Genomic DNA, 23722 nt, shown 5'->3' with positions numbered 1-23722 from the left:
CTGTCAACTTGGATCAGTCATACAGCGGCTGCATGCATCCACCGCTTTCTCATATGTTCTTTTGTCTCCTGATAGCAGGTTTTTTTGACACACACTGATAAGCTGGTGCGAGAGCCACTAATATATTTCAAGACTGCCCTACAACTGCAATGTGCAACTTTTTGCCTCGAGGCAGGACGAGTCTTGTTAGTCCTGCCCTGTTTCTTTTCACTGTTTATTTCATCATGATTACTTTGAAACAGCATTAAGCCAGAGTGTGAGGTAACACAGCTGCAACGCCATCAGAGAAGCAGACGGCGTGTACAGCCAATCCAAAAAAAAACTATTGTTTGCATCAAATTTAGCCATGCAGTTCTGTTTTGGTACCATTTTCCTCCACTGTTGTCACTGATTACCTTCCTTTTTTCATGTGAAAAGCAGCTACATTAACTGTTTAATTTGAATGAATAAGAAAAGGCCTACTCTCTTTGTCATTGTCACTCTTGTTCTTCAGTAGTGCTTGCACTCTTTTTTTGTTTGCTTTTTACCTCTCCTTTTTACCTGTAAGTAGTTGGAAAAAAACAACCTGACGTGTGTAATTGCTTGTTAAGATTAAACGCATTGTACTTGTGTTTTCTATGAATTTAAATGAAACTAAGTCAACAATGGCCAGCTCCAAAATCTTTGATGAATTCATATCCCCTGTTGATGTCATCGTCAACAGAGACTTTGTAAGACTGAGGGTCAACTTATTTATTTGTATGCTCTGAAGCGAATTCTAGTCAACTACTACATTGTTGAAAATGTATACACAAATACACGATTCAGATTGTTATAATCCCATGATAGCTTCCCTTTTTCACTGTCATCTTTTCTTTAGTTTTATTGGAATGAACATTATTAAGGATGATAAAACTCTACATCTTTCATGGCAGAAAAGCATTGTTACACCCAACATAACTGTCAGGCGTGGTCAGAAATATGGTCCGTTGCGTTATATGTGACCACACTCAACAGTGATATCTAGCACACTCTGCTTCATTGAATCACGTTTAGGGTGTTAAATCAAAATTGGGTGCAAGTTCATGGCAGTGGAAGCAGGATAATAAGCCTGTGTTTCATCACTTTGTAATTTAGAAAACACTCATTTCACCATGGGAACTGAAAAACAGAGACCAGTAGATAACGTGATAAAGAAAAGGGCCAAAGGCACCCTTCCTATGACAATTATTTTTCTGTGTGTTAATGCCATAAAGTTGCTACCTTCTCTTGGGTTTGTGCATTTCTGCAATGGGGAATAATTCCCTTGCAGATATCGAGTGATCCTGGCTGGCTTACTTGGCAGTCCAACAAAACTCTTTCACATCCCTTGATGCTCTATGCAATACTGACTGGTTCCTTTGCAGTCACTGAAAAGTAAATAACATGGTGTGAAACCCAAATCCTACTGTCAGTTTTGTCTCAGAGTATCCCAGCAGACTTGAACATGACATGAAAACGTTTTTTTTTTGTGCAATATTTTGAACAAGGATTCTTGAATACAAATCATATGTTGTTTTTGTTGATTAATGGCAATTTTTTGTACATAAACAAAGCAGGTGATCACCTCCACCGAATTTCAGAAAGGAATCTAGGGCATATCTTGGTAGTTTTCAAGTGTAACTGACAGACAGCTGGTGTTGTTTTACTTAACCCCTTAAGAATCATTCTTTTTAGCTTTCACATAAAACCGCTAAATTGGAAAATTAAGCTTACATTTAGGTGCCGTTTGTCCAATATCGAAAACATGGTCAGGCGTGACTATAATATATAACTACTACATAATATAATGCCACTTTTGAAAGGCATGATTACATTTGAATATACAGTTAAGCTTTAATGAATAAGCTACCTGGCAATAAGCAGCTATCTCACCTTGTCACATTGGGTCACCCATGCCTAGTACTTCAATAGAATTGATATATCTTTGGAATGAGCATCCTAGTTGTAATGGTACAAGATTTCCTTGAGTGCCTGGAACTGCCTGGTGTACATTTCTCTGGTCTAAACCCTTTGAAGATATTTTGGAAGCTTCAGTTCTCATCTACTGCCAGAACTTAAACACAGATGATTATAAGAGAGCAGGTTTGAATTGGGTTTGCACAGTGTCTCTACTCAGTGAGGAAGATCAGGGAGAGGAGCAGTGAATATGGCTTTTATAAGAGGTAAATATGTTAAAAATAAAGATTTTCACATATTTTATGTGTGATGGTGTTCGTCCCCTTACAAGTAAGTTGCCTTTTCATTGCAGTGAATCATGTTTTTCAGACCTCACTGTATAAAATGACATATTGTGGCATGTAGGATACTCACAGCCAAAACACAAACTGGAGACCTAGGGCATTCAGAGGATGTATGGTGTCCTAGGTATATTTACAATAAGGGAGTTTCTGAGCAATTTTCAGAACAATAGTGCTCGCCAAAAAATGCAATTCTTGCAGAAATCTCCAAATATCAGGTGTTCTTTAAGTACTTGGTGTCCTAATGTGTTATTTTGGAGGGATTTCTGACTCATTTTTATTTGTGAATGGTCAAAAATGGTTATTATATTTTGCACCAAATCTCTGCAACAAATATATCAGCCCAAAAAATGCTACGACAACTTATGAGATATAATTGAGCATGAGAATGGCCATCATAAGAGTAAACTGAAAAAAGTTACAGTATGCGTGGGCTGTGTGTGGATGTGTGGGTATTGGCCTGGGCTCCTGTTAGATTAACGGCCCGAATTATTATCCCAGTCTGGCCTTGCTGTGGCCTCTGCCTCTCCTTTTGTGCAAGAGTTTGTGGTTAGGATTGTTGCAACATGGTGTGATTGTGTTCGTTTCCAAACACTTTCAGGCCTGCTAAATGACTGGCAGATGCTCTGTTGATCAAACTAGCTTCAGCGGTTCATCTGAATCAACCTACGGCATCTGCTTTGTCCACCAAAGTCTCAAATTTGATCAAACATAATGAACAGCAGATTTGACGTAGCAGGGCCCCAGCACTTGTTAGGAAGCCAAGATTGGTTGGCCATTGTGCAGATGATATTTGGAAGTTTGGCAATATAATTGAGACATTGATTTTTGTCTTTTGTGTTAAGGAAAAACTCAGGAGCAGCACAACTCATTTCACATACGTGAAGAAGGTTCGGAAGACTTTGATGACTTACACAGGAGCATTTAATGAACGCTTAATTGATGAGACAATTAAGCAGGCAGTACAGTTTAGCCACAATGTGTGATTGTGCAGTACTTAGGGCCCTATGAAATCCGTTTTATTTTTCTTCAAATTCGGTTTTATTTTTTTTCAAATTCCGTGTTTTCGGATTTATTTTTAGCCGTTTCGGATTTTTTTGGATTTGCTTGTCTTCTTTTCTCTTCTAAGCAGTATTGACCTTTAAAGTCAGTAACACAAACTCACAATTCAGCTTTTCTATTTAAACTATTAATATATTCAGCAAAGCACATTCAAAATTACCTAAATAAAAGCTAATTGGATGCTACCCTATAACAATGTTGAGGACACTGCGATCTCGGAGGCTTCGTCGACAACAACGAGAATTTTCTTTCCACGGATCTCTTGCAGCACTTTTTGCTTGTGCTGGTCAAAGACCCGCGGCAGGTGGGTCTGCCTGAGGCTGCTGGCGTTTTCTGAGCCTCCCTGCTTGCAATGTTTAACAAGAAAAGGACGTATCCTCTTCATTTTCTCTAGCGGTATGTCAGCTTCAGCACACATTGCAACAAAGTCTTCCACAAACTCACGCCTTGCATCTATTGATTTTGTCGTTGCCACAATGGTAACCTGGAGGGATTTTCCCGCTGTAGATATAGCTTTGTTCTTGAGATGAGCTTTTGATTTGAAATGGACGTTACAAGTGTCTTTGCGGGTCCAGTCAACAGTATGTTGACAAAATTTACAAAACAGTCGTCCAGATTCATAGTAGTCGTTGGGGTATTGTTCAGCTCGGTATTTAGCAGTTAATTCAGAGTTTCTTAATTTTTTTTGCCACCGTCGTCTTATCGGGAGGCGCCACCATAGACAGTATATAATGGACCAATAGACCCCGTTGCTCTGGACGGAGACCAGTGAAGGCTATTAGAAGCACTTTTCCGGTGATGGCCAGCTTTACTGCGCAGCCTCCAACTGAGAGAATGTGACGTGAGCAACGTGTCTGAAAGTTGTAAGTCTTCTGGTAGCTGTGCCAAGAGAAATCTCAATCATTCCCAATCTTACAGATACGGAGACTGTAGGTGTATGTAAGGAGATAACATGGGCACAGGCTAATTATTGATCACTAACATGCTAGTTAACATTAGTAATTAAACCTAAACATCTCATGTAAGTCGAAACTGCCTGCAAGCTTCTCCTGTACTATACGGTAATTCCTCTACTATGCGACAGTAAGTCACTTGGTTATGACGTTAGCCTATTTTTACAAAAATGTCTGCTACGGAGCCATAACGTGAGGTACAAGGTAATGGAGCCTTTTATACATTGTCGTGTTTCTTTGGAACTAAACAACGGACAAATAGAGTCTTTAAACGCTTCAGATGTAAAGTTATTCGCAGTCAAGTGACGTAAAAAAAAAATGGCGGTCAGCGGAATGCTAACAGGAGGTGATGGCCAGTTAGCAACAAAATGGCGCCATGATGGCTCGAGTTCTGAAGCGAAGCTTACCCCCTTGGGCGCCACTCGCTTCGACATTTTTCCCCTCGCAACAAACTCAACGTGAACGTGATGACGTATTGTTACTAGGCAACAGGCTGTGCCTTTTGGCCACGGTTTAGGTAGAGACCTGTCTCTGCATGTTGTTGAGACCTTTCTACGCTTGTTGTTTTAAACTAAAAAATGAGAAGGAAGCAAAATAAAATTGTTTATTTAATGTCAACAAAATATATGCAAATTCTATGCGATTCCGCTTGTATAACAGAATTCAATTTTCATGTGTAGATTCCGCGATTCCGTCGGTGTTTTCCGCATCGCGGAAATCATAGGGCCCTAAGTACTGTCCCAACTCTCAAGTTCCTGTCCTCCTGAAGGTGTAGGCTATTTAAGGTTATGCTGGAGGTGTTACAATTAGCTGGAGCTTTAAGGTAAACGAAGATGTTGCAGGTGCCTAAACACAGCTAAAGCCTAGTTTAGCCTCTCTCTCTCTCTCTCTCTCTCTCTCTCTCTCTCTCTCTCTCTCTCTCTCTCTCTCTCTGGGAAGTTTGGCTGGCCTGCCGGCCTCCAAAAGGAGACAGTCCTGAGACAAAACATTACCTTATCATGCAAACATTAAACATTACCTTATCATGCAACTCCTTGAATCTGAAGAGAGACAAACATATTTATACATGAAGGTTATTAGAGACTGACCATGTATGTATGTATGTGTGTGTGCGTATGTATATGTATGTATGTGTGTGTGTGTGTGTGTATATATGTATGAGAATTGGGAATGAGACACTGAGAATTATGTTGTATATAATTTGTCAAAAAGGCAAAGATCCTTATGTGCTCAAGTGAGATCTGGTGTTTTGCCTTTGACTATTGAAACAGGACAATATGTTAATGTAGAAGAGGAAAAACGTATTTGTCCTATGTGCTGTTTGAATGATGTAGAAAATGAGGTCCATTTTGTTTTCTATTGTCCTTTTTATTGTGAGCAGCGTGATTTTTTGTTTTGTAGGATAAAAGCAGAGATTGATTTGGTAAATATGGATGATGCTCAAAGATTGAGATGGCTGTTCACATATGAAACATATACATTGGCTAATTATTGAGGTAAAGCCTGGGAGAAGAGGAAAAAAGCTCTTTATCGAGTGTAGATGAGAACTAGTTGTTTGTGTGTGGTATGTGTGTACGTGTATATACATGTATGTATGTGTATGTCTATTTGTATTCATGTATTTGTTCGAAGGATTTGTATATGCAACGGGAAGATGTTTGTTGAATAAGTGAATTTGTGGTGTCTTTTAATCCCATGTGGGATGGGCCAAGATGTTTGGCATGACACAGAAATAAAATATAACTAACTATATATATAACTATAACTATATAACTGTATGTGTATATATGTATGTGTGTGTATGTATATATGTATGTGCATATAAACAGAATGAGAACATGGATCCGTCATGGCTTGTTACCACTGTGCAGGCTGGTGGTGGTGGTGTAATGGGGAGGGGGGGTTGATAACTCTGCAAACCCTTGGTGTTCTCTCAATGAGCTTCATGAGGTAGTCACCTGAAATGGTTTTCACTTCAATTTCTGTCCTATCCAATACCTACTTAATTTGCATAGTGCACATAGTACTACTGATTAATTCTTTTTTAATTTTTGCTTATTATTCATGACCCTAATGCCTCAATTACAAAAGCTTTGGAGCTCATCAATTGTATGATTGTAGGTGAGATTTAATTAGAAAACATGTAAAGATAGTTTGAATCACTAATGAAGGAGAGAAAGGTGACATGGTTTTATTTTTATCTCTGAAGGTGAAGACGAAACGTGCTTTTTAATTTCACTGAATACAATTTGGATTTACCTCTGTGAAACCGTTCATGTAGCTCATTAATTCAGCCGTAATTAAACTTCACCACTTCACCTGTGCACACTGGTATCGGAGCAGCAAAGGTTTATATTGAATATGGTGAGTGAGAAATGTAATGAGTAGAATGACGCGAAGGCCGAAAGAGAGAAAGTGGCACATGCAAAAGATGGATTGAGACAAAGGCTAAGAGGCAGAGCAGGAGAGCAAAAATGTGTGCTAGGGACAACGAGGCGGCGCAAAAGGTGACTGGGGGAGGCAGTCATCAAAATGCTAATGTTGTATGGGATATTTACTGCAGAGTGTTAATGCAGTTTAAAACAGGCTCTTTGTCCTGCAGCCCATCACCAAGCCCATGTTGGGCCCTAATAAATCAGCCATTAAAAGCTGATGTGACCTGAATAGCACTTCAAACAGCGGCAATTCAGCTCTATCACCACTGTGGGATGCAGACAACAGCTGAAAAATTTATGAAGATGCCACTTAATAACGGCCGACCCAGAAGAGACCACAATACAGAGTTTATGCATGATGCGACTGTGACAAACATACTCTTCTGGAATTCAGACTTTTTTTAGTTTGTCAAAGTTAATCTACATCATGGATGTGCACAGGCCTATTAAAGTTGACTTAAAGTCAAGTTGGCAGACATTAAAAGTTCCTTCTGCTGCACTGTTTAATTAATTCCCCTGTCACCTATTTTGAAAGAGTAAGTGTTGCCGTGTTTTACTGACGCAAGACTATCGTGCTCTGTCTCCTAACCCGCTTCCTCTCTCTCTGATTCCTTCCAGGACAGAACATGGTTTTACTATCTGGAATGTGATACACAGCATTTGTGAGGAGAACACTCAAGAATCACAATCCGTCTCACACCAAGGTATTGTACAATTTTATCACCATTTCTGACAGCATCAATACCAACCTGAAAATGTCTCATTGCATGTCATGAATACGCAACAGATCCTCCCCACCCCCCCAACACAGCACAGTAATAAAGAGCATTCACGTGGGCCAATTGGGCTTTCTCTCGGTGTGCAATAGGATGTTATGAAAAAGATTCATGATAGGTGCTCATCTTCATATGCAAATCTGTGGGACAGCACTGGTAAGCCTTTAATTTCTGCCAGCAGCGACAAGGAGAGCTTTTTTTGGTCGGTAACCATACTGAGCATGTTTGGATTTCATTCCCTGATGCAAATGATGTTTTCAGTGTAATCATGCAAAAGCGCAGATGGCTTTCATTTCTCCACCCGTTGAGTCTCTTGCTCTTTGCACGCCCCCATCCCCCCCCCCCACCATTCCCCCCCATCCATCCCATAACCACCAAAACCTTGATGCACAGAGCTTTTCCTCCTCTCTGTCTGTTGCTCATTGTTTTCTGTTGTCTTCTACAAACCTGTTTGCTCTCTGTTTCTGTGCTTATCTTCTTTCCTATTCCTCGCTCGCTTGTCATGCCAGCTGAAGCCCTCCTCCTCTTCTTATTCCGTCGATACACACACACACACACACACACACACACACACACACACACACACACAATTTCCTCCACCACCACCTCCACCAACTCTCTCCATACTCAATGGAGCCACTAGCCTCCGTGCCTCCTGTGGTGAGTCTGGATTGAATTCAATTAGGGAGATTGTTCGCCCTCCAGAGTTTACTGGTGGGCTCAGTGGATGATAGGTTTGCCTGCCGCCGCCCCCCTTCACACACATACATGCGCACACACACACGCACACATACCCTGCTACATCCATCTAACCAGTTTCCCCTTCATCTAAGTCAATAAAGCCACTCCTCCTTTCATAACAACTAACTTGCGGCAGTGCAGACATTTTTGTACATAGAATGTTTACATTGCTTTTCGAGCCCCTGTGGATGTTATTTTACGACATTGTATTCAACAAGCTCAAGGCATAAAAATGTGCACTGTGGGAGAATGTGTCATATCACCTTTTTGATAAGGCCTCAGAGGCTCATATTCTCCATATGATGGGATGGGAGATTTCAGAGGAGAATAATTGGGAACTACATTTGAGCTCTACTCAACTACCCACATATCCCAGGATAATCCCATTTTTTTAAATTAATTTCCCAGTTCGCTAACATATCTGACACAAAAGAAAGGACAGTAAATGTTGCTGACATAGGAGTAATGGTCTTATTAATTGCAAGGTGAAAATAGATTTGTGCTGTCATTTGAATAACATTGAGAGCAGCAGGCGATAGCTTTACGCGTGGCGCTGCCTTGTGCTTTTTAGATATGAAGTGTAAATCTGGTACAGGGATAATAGCCTTGGTCTCTATTCTGTGTAGAAACACTTCTCAGCGACTTGTCCTGCAACCCGCTGCTTTCCTTCAGATGTCACGCTGTGTGGCTGTGTACTGGTGCTTCTCAGAAATCAGATACTGTATTAGTGCTGAAAGATGTCAAATATATTAAAAGCTGGGGATCGCTTTGATGATAAATATCCTAATACACCCTGACGTGGAATTACAACCTTCATTTGATGCACCTTCTTTTGCCTAATTTGTGGTCACTTTGGATTAAGTCTAATCTACTTCAGGGGGGATCGGTTTTGGGCTAAGGAATCCTGGATTTACAAGCACACTGTGATGTAATGATTCTGCAGATTACAACGTTAGGCAGGAAGAGAAATCTGGAATTAAGATTTGAAGGATATTATTAAGGTCTTTTTTTTTTGAATATTCAGAAACATGTTCAACCACCAAACTTTGCATACCCAACATGGTTGCCCATAGTATCAGCCATTCTAGCTAGTTTGACCATAATGGCCTGTGATGACATCAGCCCCCCGCCAAGTTTTGGTTCTGTTATCTTAAAGCCCTGCCGTTTGTTTTCATAGTGTGATCCTGCCCGGACTTCTCCAACTGATGCAAAACAGGTCATTTGAATGGAAAAGGATGTCAGCAGTGTTCTTGAATTTGAATCTCAGCGAGAGGTGGTTGACTTTTCACGTCTTTGTTGTTGTGTCCCGTTACCCGGGCAACTACTGTCAGCAGCGAAGCAGCCGGGCTCAAAGGTACTGGACAGAGCATCGAAACCCTCTAAATGACCAACTTCTTTAAAATGTACACATTGATTTAGTGCATAGCCGATAATGGCAAATTAGTTGACCCGCCGTGCAATTTTTTGTTGTCTTGACAACTGCTGGAAATATATCTGCTTAGACACGTTCGCGGTCATTTCGTCCCAACAGGCGGAGAGTTCATGTGAGAACACTCCTGCTGCTACTGCATTAAAATGTCTCTTAGTCATCTCATCTTCACTAGTGTTTTTCCATTCACCTATTTTTATGGGCGTTTTGAAGTATCGCATTAGAAAAGCTGAATGGAAACGGCAAACCGAGGACTGTGTCAAGGATAGATTGGGGGAGATTGGGAGTTACAAAAGTATTTTTCCAAAGATCACTCCACTAGACCAACGTTTAAGAAATATTTCCATATTTTAGATGAGAAGATCTACCACTTTCATACCTCGGCTTTTAAGTTTGAGACAAAGTTCAGTTAGTTTAGCTTAGCAGGGCTCTGTCCAAAGCTAACAAAATCCACCAGCACCCTTAAAAACTCACTAATAAATGTGACAGTTTGTTTAAGTGTAAAATTGTACAGGGGGGTTCTATCAATCTATCCTTGACACACACACGCGCACACACACACGCACAGATTGTATTGCCTGTCACAACCCACCTCCTCAGTCCCAGAGGGCTATGCAGGTGAACGCTTCACGTGTCTTGATTGGTAGAGGTGAGTCTCTTGCACAATGGTTTGCCCCTCTAAATGTGACAGAGAGAAAGGTATATTTGGATGGAGCTATTTCGGTATGAGAGGGGTTACTGGGATGTTATCACAAATGTCCTGTCACGTGACCTGCTCCTTTCCTGATACCTGCCCCGACAGTTTGGGTATCTTAATAAAACAACACCCTTGACAGAGAACTCACACAGCAGTTCAGCAGTCTCTCTCCATCGTCTTCTGCCAGCCCTTCCTCTCCTTCTCTTCCCACTTTGACGTTCTATCGCCCTCCCCTCCTCACCGTGGCCATTTATGCTAATGTAAATGAACAGGACGATCTGCTGATGACGATTAGATTCAAGTGCTGCTTGCACCTCTGGGGCTACGCTGATATCATCTGACATGACAGAAGAATCCAAAGCAGCAATGGTCCTAATTTGAAAGACACCAATTTTATTTGAGCTCCAAGGCATTGGGTTTCAGATATGGTAAGTGGATACTCAAGTCAGTATTCACAGTCCCAATGCTGATTTAGTGGAAGCTGTCCAAATGTATCCGGTCCAAAGAGATGGCCACCACCTTGAAGAGTTTTTCCTCTTTGGTTTTTGTAACACTGAGTCTCTCTTGAACTACGGCTGCACCCTGTCCAAAGCTTCAGCTCCAGCAAGGTGTGCGGCTCTAATCAGCTCTGTTTGATGTGCGGAGGCAGCAGGCTTTACGGAGGAGCCAAGATCTCTTAGGACATTAAGGGTAGAGGAGCGGGAGGAGAGGAAGAGATTACTGCTGGTCTTTTTTATAGAGGATCACTCCATCTTGTCCTTTTTAGCTCCGTCATTACTTCTCGCTTCCCCCCGCGGACAGTGATTCTCTCTTTCTGTCTCTCACCAAGACCAAAGTCACTTTGGCGAGGAGCCTGTCTGGCTATCAGTTAACCAAATATGATTCCACAGCCGTCAGAAGGCGCTTGTGTGGTCAGAGCGACTCCAGTTCTGGCAGGTATGGAAAGAAATCGGCCCAGGAGAGGAAACGGAGACAGATGAATAGTAATTGCACATGCTTTCCTTTGTTGGCAGTGGAGGCTGTGAAAGCCCATGGCGTGTCTTTTCTTCATTTTATTGCACAAATTCCCTCCATTTCCTCCCTTTGGCTAGTACCTGTGAAATCAGACATCCCTCTGTCAAAAAATAACCAATTCTCTGCCACTCTGCAACTGGCTGTCAGGGGAGTTCACCACTTGACAACCAGCGTACACGTTGAGGTAATCAGAAGTTGTCAAACGTTAAGGGTCCTCTGCTATGACTGCGAGCGTGCTTTGTGTTTGCCTCTCCAACGTCACAGCTTGGGCAATAGTGTAGGTGTACTAATGGCCTCTTTATCAACACGGATCATCAAATAATGCCCTGCGGCTGCAAATTTGGCAGCGAAATTGTTGTTTAGCAGAGGAAAAAGGTGACACGGCCAGCCTACTAGCCAACCCAGTCGTGTGACGGAGCGCTTTCATACGCGTTCATGACCTCTTATGATTATACATCATTTCCAAGTACATCGGCCGCTGTTCCTTTTACATATTCCCAAGTGGTTTATGAAAATTTAATTTGCATATTTGCTCTCCATATGCATGGCCTGCTCCTCCTTAGCCCCTCTGAGGGGAAGCGCCTGTCTTGTAAAAACACAACCAGAGAAATTATTGATTTGCATCTGTTTATCTGGGATGAAGCAGAGCACCTCCCTGCTGTCAGCCCCGCGGTCTGCGTGTCAGGATCCCAAAGGTGCCATCACACCCGTCTGTCCTTTTTACGGTGGCTCTAAACCGTGGACAGGGGCTGCAATCTGTTTCCGCCCTCCCTCGAATTTTATTTACAGCCCCAGCTTGGCAAGAAAGCCCAAAATTTATGGCTTAGTTTTTAATTAGAAATAATGTCTTGTAGAGTTTAAGTGATGGATGGTTTAATCAATATATAGACTGCGGCCGGCCCTATGATAAACGTTGCTATTGACAGCGTGCAGAGTAGCCTAACTTCACACTTCACGTCTTTCAACGAAATATGTAGTGTTTTGTTTGGTGATGGAAGCTGTGCACTGCCCCTTTCTGTGCCTCTCTTCATTCTTTCTCCTTCCATTTTACTGTCATTTGCTACTCTGTCAAGACTTTTTCCAAACGGGCAATGTTTCCTCCAGGATGAATGAACCTCCGCTGTCACGCTATATTTAGGCAATTATTTTACCTCAGTGAAACCCTATTGTGTTGTGTGCCACATTTGCTCAGGTTTTAATAGAATAATAGCTGAAGGTGGTTTCTGGTGAATGGAATCTGACAAGCTGGGAGGAATGCTATCCTCAAATAGGTAGGAGATTTTGTTTTAATGGGTGAAGAAATTTTCTTTTTTTTTTCTTCTCTGGTTTAGAGAAAACCGAGTAGAACGGATTTTCAAGTAGAATAATTAAATAGGAATCAAGTCAATGGGATTTGTTTCCTGGCGCTGTGGATGATTGCATAATATAAACTGGGGATGACATTATGGCACTTGACAACTAACTTGTGACTTATTGTGAAGTGCTCAAACAGGACTATGCTTGACTTAGTGTAGCTTTTCATTTACCAGACAATGCCAAACAACCCGGGAGATACTGTGGGAGGTGCTGCGGGAGTATGGGGTGAGGGGGTCTCTACTCAGGGCCATCCAATCTCTGTATGACCAAAGTGAGAGCTGTGTCCGGGTTCTCGGTAGTAAGTCGGACTCGTTTCAGGTGAGGGTTGGCCTCCGCCAGGGCTGCGCTTTGTCACCAATCCTGTTTGTAATATTTATGGACAGGATATCGAGGCGTAGTCGGGGTGGGGAGGGGTTGCAGTTTGGTGGGCTGGGGATCTCATCGCTGCTCTTTGCAGATGATGTGGTCCTGATGGCATCATCGGCCTGCGACCTTCAGCACTCACTGGATCGGTTCGCAACCGAGTGTGAAGCGGTTGGGATGAGGATCAGCACCTCTAAATCGGAGGCCATGGTTCTCAGCAGGAAACCGATGGAATGCCTTCTCCAGGTAGGGAATGAGTCCTTACCCCAAGTGTAGGAGTTCAAGTACCTTGGGGTTTTGTGTTCGAAAGTGAGGGGACAATGGAGCGGGAGATTGGTCGGAGAATCGGGCGCAGCGGGTGCGGTATTGCATTCAATCTATCGCACCGTTGTGGACGAAAAGAGAGCTTAGCCAGAAGGCAAAGCTCTCGATCTACCGGTCAGTTTTCGTTCCTACCCTCACCTATGGTCATGAAGGCTGGGTCATGACCGAAAGAACGAGATCCAGGGTACAAGCGGCGAAATGGGTTTCCTCAGGAGGGTGGCTGGCGTCTCCCTTAGAGATAGGGTGAGAAGCTCAGTCATCCGTGAGGAGCTCGGAGTAGAGCCGCTGCTCCTTTGCTGCGTCGAAAGGAGCCAGTTGAGGTGGTTCGGGCATCTGGTAAGGATGCCCCTGGGCGCCCCCTAGGGAGGTGTTCCAGGCACGTCCAGCTGGGAGGAGGCCTCGGGAAGACCCAGGACTAGGTGGAGGGATTATATCTCCAACCTGGCCTGGGAACGCCTCGATCCCCAGTCGGAGCTGGTTAATGTTGCTCGGGAAAGGGAAGTTTGGGGTCCCCTGCTGGAGCTGCTCCCCCCGCGACCCGACACCGGATAAGCGGACGAAGATGGATGGATGGATGGATGCCAAACATCCAGCAGACATGGGAACAGTTTTTAAAACACGGACACTGATACATGAAAAATTAGATTTTGTCGCAGCCTCATTTCAACACAAATTGGTTGTAGTAAAGTAGGACTTTTGCTGGGCAGATTTTGTCATGTGTTAAATGAGCTATAAGATTACAAATCAGATTACAATTTCTTTGATTTGTTGATTGATCAGTTAGTCTTTAAAACGTCAGAAATAGTAAAGATTTCCTACAAATTTCCTTGTAAGTACTTCAGAAGACTAAACAGGAAATATGGCATTTTTGCTAGATACCTGACTTACACGATTAGTCGATTATCAAAATGGTTGCAGAATGATTTTCACGTAGTCGTCTAATGTTTCAGCTCTGATTTTACATTTTAAAGTCCCATTTTTTTTTTACATTTGCTTTGGTGAGTCCTAGTGATAGTGTCAAGAGGATGCACTAAGAATGAACTAACAATAGGTGGTTTCCAAGGCATACTACATAGCAAGGGTACTATTTTTTTTACAGGTTCAATCCAAAGTTAATAAAGTTGAAAATTAGAAACTCCAGAAACAAAGACAGAAGGTGAATCACGTTTAGGTCATTGAATATTTCCGTCCGTCCTTCACTGTCACAAATGAATAGCTGAAACATGATGCTGCTGCTCCCATACATACCACCTACCTTAAAGAGATCACTAATAGACAGGATAATCTTATCCATATGTGCACACACACACACACACACACACACACACACACACACACACACACACACACACACACACACACACACACACACACACACACACACACTAACACACACCAACATAATATCACCTGTCCTCTAAGACCCACCGTAATACATTTCTTTCTCATTGATTAGTGTTGCATTCACTGCCCAGGGCAGGTAAAGGCCTTAATAATGACTTTGTGCTTTGTTTTCATGGTCTCTGGAATAACCATGAATGACATGGATCCCATGCTATGTAGCTTGTCTAATCCCTCTGGTCAATGGTTAATTGTTCTGCGGTGATTCAAAGCATCCGGGTTCTGTCGCAACTGACCGCACTCCTGTAGATCTTGACCTGGGTATGTTCCCCCCCACCCGCCTCATTTCCACTTTTTTCCCCCCACCATTCCCTCATTCTGCTGGTATGTCTTAGCTTATCTGCCTCCTTTGTGCAACATAAGCTTGTAGATAAGCACTATATTGGGCCGGGTTACTCATGTCTGTCTTGTTCATTCATCAGAATCCTCTAATTCCCCCCCGAAACCTATTTGCCAGACTGCAGGTGGCCCGTGTTGTAGCACAGAGGGCATACCTGATCTCTACTAAGCAAACATAGACATTTAGTCACCGCTGCTCCTTTTGTATTCCCTATGAATGCCGGTAATGCCCCAATATGTACGTGTACTGCAAGTGTACACATGACTAATCTCAGAGACGGGGTAAAAACACGCCACTGATTGGTACGCAGCTTTAGCCGAGATTAGCCATGAAGTCGGGAATTATTAATTTGTTGTATTTGCCCCTTCTTTATTCCTGGTTGACAGATAGGTGGCACACACACAAAAAAAACCAGAAGCCTACCAGGATCTTTAACAGCGGTTACCCATAAGCCCCAAAGTCCACAGGTGTTTCCAGTTGCCTCTTAAATGCCTCAAGCAGGCTTTAGGTCGTTTTTTTTTTTTAAAGCATGACCCAGTTCTTGCAATTCCATGACACACTGTACAGTAACTATGTTAGAGGAGGTTTTGTTGGGAATGAGCGGTTACAAACCTGAGTAAGAGTAATACCCTGGGACTTCATCTGGTCCTGTTCGCCAGTCAGGGTCACTGCCGACCATGATCTCTGTACTGGGAAGTTAATTAGGAATTAGAACATGGCATGACCCTCAGGATGTTCTCCAAAGTTAGAATAATGAACACCTGGAAATGGCGAGGAGCAAGAGTGGTGGGGGGATCATTTGGCTTGTGCACAAGTCATTCCATTAAGACTTTTGAACTCCTATGGCCTTTATAATTACACACCAGATATTTTTTTTCTCCATTTCTTTCTCATTTTTTTCATTCATTTTGAACGATTTAAGTGCATGAGGTAGTGTTCTCTAGCTGGATAAATTGGATTTCTATTCAACATGTGATCTGTGGTATAATACAGTTAGAGATACACTGAAATGTAGTAAACTCCGATTAGAATGAATACAATCCTATCCAGTGCCAATGAAATCAGTTGCAAACCAATATAACTCTATTCACATTCATTTGATTGCTGTAATATAAGAATGTGTGTTTGCCTTATTTATTAGCACCATTCCTTAATTTTATTAAATAGATAATCGAGTAGCATATTGAAGGAAATGCACAGCTATATATATGGTTTACTGTAGACCATGAAATAGCATTGTTACCACATTTTGTGGTGTTATTTCAAATATCTGTGTGACCGAAATAAAGTCAAGGTAGAAATATGATTCAAGAACAGTATGACTGCAAATAAAGGAACAGAAACTATATTTTGCAAAAATACACTGTGTTGTCTATGTTGTTTGGGTAGTTTTGAGCATAGCCTAACTGTGAATTCCTATTGAAATATGTGTTGCTTGGTTATATCTAGTATTCCATTTGTATTGTCGAAACAAAAAGTATGCTGTTTGTGTATTCAGAGAGGAATGCAGCACAGGTGGAGCGTGGGTTTCTGCGGCTAAAAATACAGACCCTAAAAATGACATATACATGCTCTCTTTAAAAACAAAATCCAATTGAACCTATAATTCTCATATTGCCTTTGTGGTGCAGCTGGTGCGTTCCTGTGGGCCGACACCGATTTTAACATTCTCCCTGTGTATAAGGCTTAGTTTTGCTCCCGTCTGCCATATCATAATCATTTGGCCCGATGCCTTGATTTGAATTGGTGAATTGTTACACCCTGAGTAGGTAGAGTGTGATACATCTGCTCACAGGCCACATTATTTTATCAACTGCATTTGCAGGTCACAATGCAGTGCAGAAGGTGGTGTTTTTCCCCCTCCGTCTGTGCTGGCAGTGAGTACGCCACAGTGAACACATTCCCTAGATGCAGTCTGGCAGACCTAGTGAATCATCTTCCTGTCACAGGTGGGGGAAATACAACAGCGGGATTGGCAGTCCAAAGGTGGCGTCTGGCCCACTGTTGAGTGAGGTGTTTGGCTTGTTTCCGCTGGAAATGAGAATGTCATATTTTGCAGGAGAGCGAAAGTAAAAGTTTTTTTTTTATTTTTGCTCTACCCAGAAAGAGTGGTCAGTGATACTGTAGATTTTAAAGAAAAGGTTTAAGATTATATTCCAATTTCCAAATACATGCATCATCAGTCTGCATAAATGTTGGTGCGAATCTCAGCCCTGTTTGTTTTTCGTGTTTGGACTTGCATTCCTCCCATTGTGACCGTGCTTTCTAGCACTCTACGTGTGTGTTTGAGAGGCCGTTTCATCTGAGCTCTTGTAGGAAGGTGGTTGTGATGTGATGGCCGTTGATCAAAGGCAGAATCCTCGGGGCCAACAAGGGCCCAGCGCGAGCAGCAGATGTTTCCTGTCTCTGTTAGCGCCTCAGTTAGAACTATCCTTATTTAACCAGCTCCGGCTAATTTGCCCCCAGCCGGTGTCAAATACACCGGATCGCTTTTCTCTCTCTTTTGTGTGCGGAACATGGGACAGAAGGCGAAACGCCAGGGATATCTTTTTCCTCCGTGACACTCTCATTGTGCTCCACGGTGAATTTCTGGCCAGAAAAATCCCTTTCACAGTAATTGGGTGTGAATGAAACACTTGGGCTTGCCTATTGTCTAATGTATTGTTGCATTCAGGCCAGTGGTTAAAAAGCCAAGAGAGAAGACAGAAAAGGGTAGAGAATAACTGGGTGGGATGGGGGGGGGTCGTATGAAGTGTTGTGCAAAGTGAAAGGGATCAAGGGAAGACAGTAGAAAAAGAACAGTGTGTGCGAAAAAAATGACAGAATAATTTCAGTGTTGTAGCTTGCAGAAAATGAGGTAAGCAAAGAAAAAATACGAACTGCAAAAGCAAAGAAGAGGCACTTTTCAGGAAGAGCAAGGCAACAGAAATGGTTTGTTGTGGGTGAGAATAAAGACAATTTGCAAACTAGGGACTGGAATACAAAGTGGACAAGCACTTTGGTTTAGGAGAAACCGGCAGCTTAGAAGTTCTTCATATGGCATACATGAGATTGATTGAGAGATTCGGTGGGCCTAATTGTGCTGTACCATCTGCCCAAGTTACAGAACCTGCCAGGCATGTGACAGTTTCCAACAGGCTCACTGACGAGCAGATGTGTGCATGAGTGCGTTCGCTCTTCAGTGTGTGTGGTGTGTGTATATTTAAGCATGTCTGTCTCTCTTTACTTTGTGATCACATCTTCTTCTTTTTTGGGACAATTAAGATAAGAAATCCTGTCTTGAACTACAGAGAAATGCCTTTTTTAACATAATTAAATCCCCCTGTGTGTGGCACTTTCTTGTGTACTTTATTATTTGTAGGATCCATCAGTGATGTTTAAGTGTTCATTGTTGCTGACAGTATTGCTATTGATATAACATTCTGACAAATGTCATAGGCACGGAATACATTTCCATAAATCAATCAACAATTTCTCCCCCTCACTTCCACAATGAAACAGATTGCCAGCGAAATTAAACAAGGAAACTAACGAAATGCTCTCCACCAAACATGCATACTAATTCATCCAGTAAATTCCTTTGGTATTTAACGAGGGAATGTTTTCTGACCAAAAGTGCAGTCATTACAGGTATTAACTGAAAACCCACAGGGATTTCTTTTTTTGTTAAATCAATTAGTCCACTGAGATTTGTCATTTTAAAGCAATAGGTTGACATTTTGGGAATTACGTTTATTGACTGATACCACTCTCAGAAATGACAGTGCTATCAATCTTCTCTGCAACAAAGCAAATGTAATACATTTCCCAAATGTTGAACTATACCTTTAAGAATGTCTTTTTCTTTGTGGAGGATATTTGGAAACCCTGGTGGTACTGAAATATCAAAGCGCAAGAACGTGTTTTTATTCATGTACAATACGACATTCTGAGATATTTAGTTTTAGTGACTTAATGAAACAAAATGCAGGGTTAAATCTCCGCAGTGTTGCTAAAAAATAATGTGGACAAAGACTAGGCTTTCAAGGCCAAAATCTCTCTACAATAAGAAAAATACAAAAAACAAAGGAAAGCTACAGTACACTGCTCTCTACTTAAAGATAGGACAGTGATAGGTTTCACCTGAACTTGGACACCTTTATGTTGCCAAAGGGGGGACATCGGATTAGCAAATAAGGTAATTGCATTTGCATATCAAATCACCAACAACTATCCTTCTGCTGCTTTGTCCATGCCATGGGTTTGATTCGGCTTTAACATCTCCTCATACTGTCTGATTGAAGAACATTTTAGCCATCAAAGCGTCTCATATTATCAGTATTATTACTTTAATTAATTCATTATAAAGGCCTTAATATAGAAATTGTTTTTGGCTTTTATGTACATAAAAAATGACATATTTCAGTGTTCAGTTTATTTCATTAAAGCCAAATGTTCAGCTGTCAGTTCATGGCTTTTGAAAAATACAATTTCCAAGATTACCATTCATTGCGACTTATAAAATCCATCTGAACTCTGTTGTCCCGTGTGTGAACATTTAACAGCCTTATTCATTGAGTTATCAAGCCGCAGTATCTCCAGCAAAAATAAAATGACATGGAATCCTTGTAAATGTCCGACAGCGATCCAAGCCACTAAACATGACAATAAAGTAATGGATTGTTAATTTACATGCCGGGCTAGGGATTTCACTGGTGCAAATCCTGCAGATGATGTTAACAATATGACAGCTAGAGCAGTTCTGGTTTAAGATGTTGAAAAGAGGCTGTTCAACTGCAGAACAGTTTACATTTGAGACACATACAGAAAGAAAAAGAAAGGAAAAGGAATCAAAAGTTATGTCCAACGTTGACATATTTTTGTCTTTCATTATGTTCTGCAGCCCTGTATCCTTTCCTTGATTTGGCCACCGATGACAGGGGACGTTGGCATGTGTTTCATATTCTGCATACTCATATCCCCAAGTCCCTCTAGTAATTATTATTCAGTAGATGCACTGTTTGGCACAAGGACAAAAGTTTGCATAATTTATGCAAGACCATCATCAATTTTTGAAAAATGGCCCCGGCCTTTTCTTGTGCTTTTATCTAAATAGATGTTCTTCAGCCTGGACATAAAACGGCCGCAAGGAACAGAGAAAACTTTATTTATATCTTTACCTAAACTTTGAACCAATGCAGACGTCAGAGAGTATATTAGGGTTATGTCCAGCTCATTTATTTTACTTGTTTTACTTGTTCTCCTGAGCCTGCTCTGCTCTCCCATTAATAGTATATGAAACATTTAATAAGTGATACTTTATAAGACATCTTCTCTGCCGCTTAAAGAAGTCAGCTTCTCAGATAAAGTATTTGGAGATGGGTCTGGGTATGAGAACATGCAGCTCACTTCCTCTGGATGTGTCCCTGAGGGCTCTCACCTGAGGAGTTATTTCCAGCATAGTGCTCACAGGAGGAGGTCCTCTGAGAAAAAGAAAAGGGACTTTGTTATTCCACATCCCAAGAGGAAGTGCTCTATATTTACTTTAATAAAAAATATGACGATGTAAATAAACTCCCTTTATTGTGAGCCTCTTCTCCTCTTGTCCATAAATCCTTTTCATCCCTTTCGTCCCTAATCCTGGTTGTAAATGTTTTCCAACTACATTGTCCACTGGTTTGGATTTCAGTAGTCAATGGCTTGGACATTGTAATCCATCTGTCTTGCCAGACCATTGAAGGGATGTATTCTTTCTGGCTCTTTTGTTTAATGTCCTATAAAGACGGAAAATTGGCATTTGTCCTTAAATTTCTAAATACTGTAGGCTATGTTTAGTGGACTGGAGACCATTGTCCAGAATTCTGGAGGTAAATAACAAGATTAAATAATAAGCTTTTTGGCTCCTCTGCTCGTTCTTTCAGTCTCTGGTGATGATTATAAAAGGGAACATAAAATAGTATGTTTCTCTGTTCTGTTCCTTAATCTGCTACATGGAATTCCAATCTCCGAAAATGTGATTGTTATATTTTCCCTATATGGACATTTTTGAGCTAGCTTTTAGGATCTACCGGTATATTTAAAAAAAAAAAACAATAGTTCCATTAGCTGTATTTGGATAAACCACATCTTGACAGATCATTATTTCTCATCATATTTGACATTTAATCAATCTTGCTGGCGGAACCATTATTGCAACTATCTGCCGATCATTTTTATTTGTGAAACAAAAAAAATCATGATATACTGTATTGTTGCTGCACATTTCAGTAATAATTTAAAGACACATTAAACGGGCTGTGTTTCCATGGGGACCGAGCTCATCAGTTCACATTACTTTTCTCTCCATTCAGACGTAGCATTTCTATTTAAACCTGCTGTTTGCATCTGTGGAACCAATCAATAACCTAGCAGTGTGTTATTTGAATGGTAACTGATGTGGAGATGACCAAAAAAAAAAGCTTTGGAAGAACAGCAATTTTGACCTTTGGCCTGTTTGGGGAGAATAAATAAAAGAAGAATTCAGTGACTGTGCTTATAACCGCTTGACTCTGCACACAGGAGTTGAGGGCAACGATGCAGAAATATTTAGAAAATGGCTCGCTCGTAGTGTTTTTTCCCAATCGCTTTTTTTTCTTTTCTGAAGGAAAACAGATCGATATGCTTCACTTGGTTAGGGGACTCTCGGGATATACAGTGGTGTGAAAAAGTGTTTGCCCCCTTCCTCATTTCCTGTTCCTTTGCATGTGTGTCACACTTAAGTGTTTCGGAACATCAAACCAATTTAAACAAAAGTCAAGGACAACACAAGTAAACACAAAATGCAATTTGTAAATGAAGGTGTTTATTATTAAAGGAGAAAAAAAAAAAACCATCATGGCCCTGTGTGAAAAAAGTGATTGCCCCCTTGTTAAAAACATACTATAACTGTGGTTGTCCACACCTGAGTTCAATTTCTCTAGCCACACCCAGGCCTGATTATTGCCACACCTGTTCACAATCAAGGCATCACTTAAATAGGAGCTGCTTGACACAGTAAGGTCCACCAGAAGATCCTTAAAAGCTACACATCATGCCGAGACCCAAAGAAATTCAGGAACAATTGAGAAAGAAAGTAATTGAGATCTATCAGTCTGGAAAGGGTTATAAAGCCATTTCCAAAGCTTTGGGAATCCAGCGAACCACAGTGAGAGCCATTATCCACAAATGGCGAAGACATGGAACAGTGGTGAACCTTCCCAGGAGTGGCCTGCCGCCCAAAATTACCCCAAGAAGCGACGACTCATCCAAGAGGTCACAAAAGACCCCACAACAACGTCCAAAGAACTGCAGGCCTCACTTGCCTCAGTTAAGGTCAGCGCTCATGCCTCCACCATCAGGAAAAGACTGGGCAAAAATGGCCTGCATGGCAGAGTTCCAAGGAGAAAACCACTGCTGAGCAAAAAGAACATCAAAGCTCGTCTCAATTTCTCCAGAACACATCTTGATGATCCCCAAGACTTTTGGGACAACATTCTGTGGACCGATGAGACAAAAGTGGAACTCTTTGGAAGGTGTTCCAAGTATATCTGGCGAGAAGGAACACTGCATTTCATAAAAAGAACATTATACCAACTGTAAAATATGGTGGTGGCAGTGTGATGGTCTGGGGCTGTTTTGCTGCTTCAGGACCTGGAAGACTTGCCGTGATAAAAGGAACTATGAATTCTGCTGTCTACCAAGAGATCCTGAAGGAGAATGTCCGACCATCTGTTCGTGTACTCAAGCTGAAACGAACTTGGGTTCTGCAGCAGGACAATGATCCTAAACACACCAGCAAGTCCACCACCGAATGGCTGAAGAAAAACAAAATGAAGACTTTGGAGTGGCCTAGCCAAAGTCCTGACCTGAATTTGTTGTGGTATGACCTTAAAAAGGCCGCTCATGCTCGAAAACCCTCTAATGTAACTGAATTAGGACAATTCTGCAAAGATGAGTGGGCCAAAATTCCTCCAGGACGCTGTAAAAGCCTCATTGCACGTTATCGCAAACGCTTGGTTGCAGTTGTTGCTGCTAAGGGTGGCCCAACCAGTTATTAGGTTTAGGGGGCAATCACTTTTTCACACAGGGCCAGATTGTTTGGATTTTTTTTTCTCCTTTAATGATAAACACCTTCATTTACAAATTGCATTTTGTGTTTACTTGTGTTGTCCTTGACTATTGTTTAAATTGGTTTGATGTTCCGAAACACTTAAGTGTGACAAACATGCAAAGGAACAGGAAATGAGGAAGGGGGCAAACACTTTTTCACACCACTGTATTACTTGTCCGTGACAAGAAGCTCCAAAGCCAGGACTATTGCCAAGATTTCAAGGATTCAAGACAAATTTGTGTCTCACTTCATAACATGCCCTCCAGAGCTGTGTGAATTTGAATGCATACATACTGACAAAGAATAATATTTGTCCAGGGACAGACTTTTCTCACTCTATGCCATCTATTGTGATGTCAGATTTCAGTTTGACCATTTATCACAGCATAAAGGAGACAGTGATGGAGGATGCTGAATACTGAACTGTATTTCTTAGTGAGTTTCACTTCAGGATAAACAATAATAT

The 23722-nt window shown here is 41.6% G+C and overlaps 1 protein-coding gene across 9 annotated transcripts in view; it reads left to right on the top strand.

Moving 5' to 3' along the window:
- The window catches only part of LOC114574022 (adhesion G protein-coupled receptor L3), a 219952-nt gene that overhangs the window by 24903 nt on the left and 171327 nt on the right, over nt 1-23722 (top strand). For all 9 annotated transcript variants that reach the window (XM_028606304.1, XM_028606305.1, XM_028606303.1 and 6 more), the window contains exon 2: nt 7327-7412. The gene's annotated coding sequence lies outside the window, so the exon portion shown is untranslated. The remainder of the gene's footprint in view (nt 1-7326; nt 7413-23722) is intronic.

The sequence above is a fragment of the Perca flavescens genome, chromosome 19 (genome assembly GCF_004354835.1).
Source record: "Perca flavescens isolate YP-PL-M2 chromosome 19, PFLA_1.0, whole genome shotgun sequence".
NCBI lineage: Eukaryota > Metazoa > Chordata > Actinopteri > Perciformes > Percidae > Perca > Perca flavescens.
The sequence above is the reverse complement of the archived record's forward strand: the minus strand, read 5'-3'. Positions and strand labels throughout refer to the sequence as shown.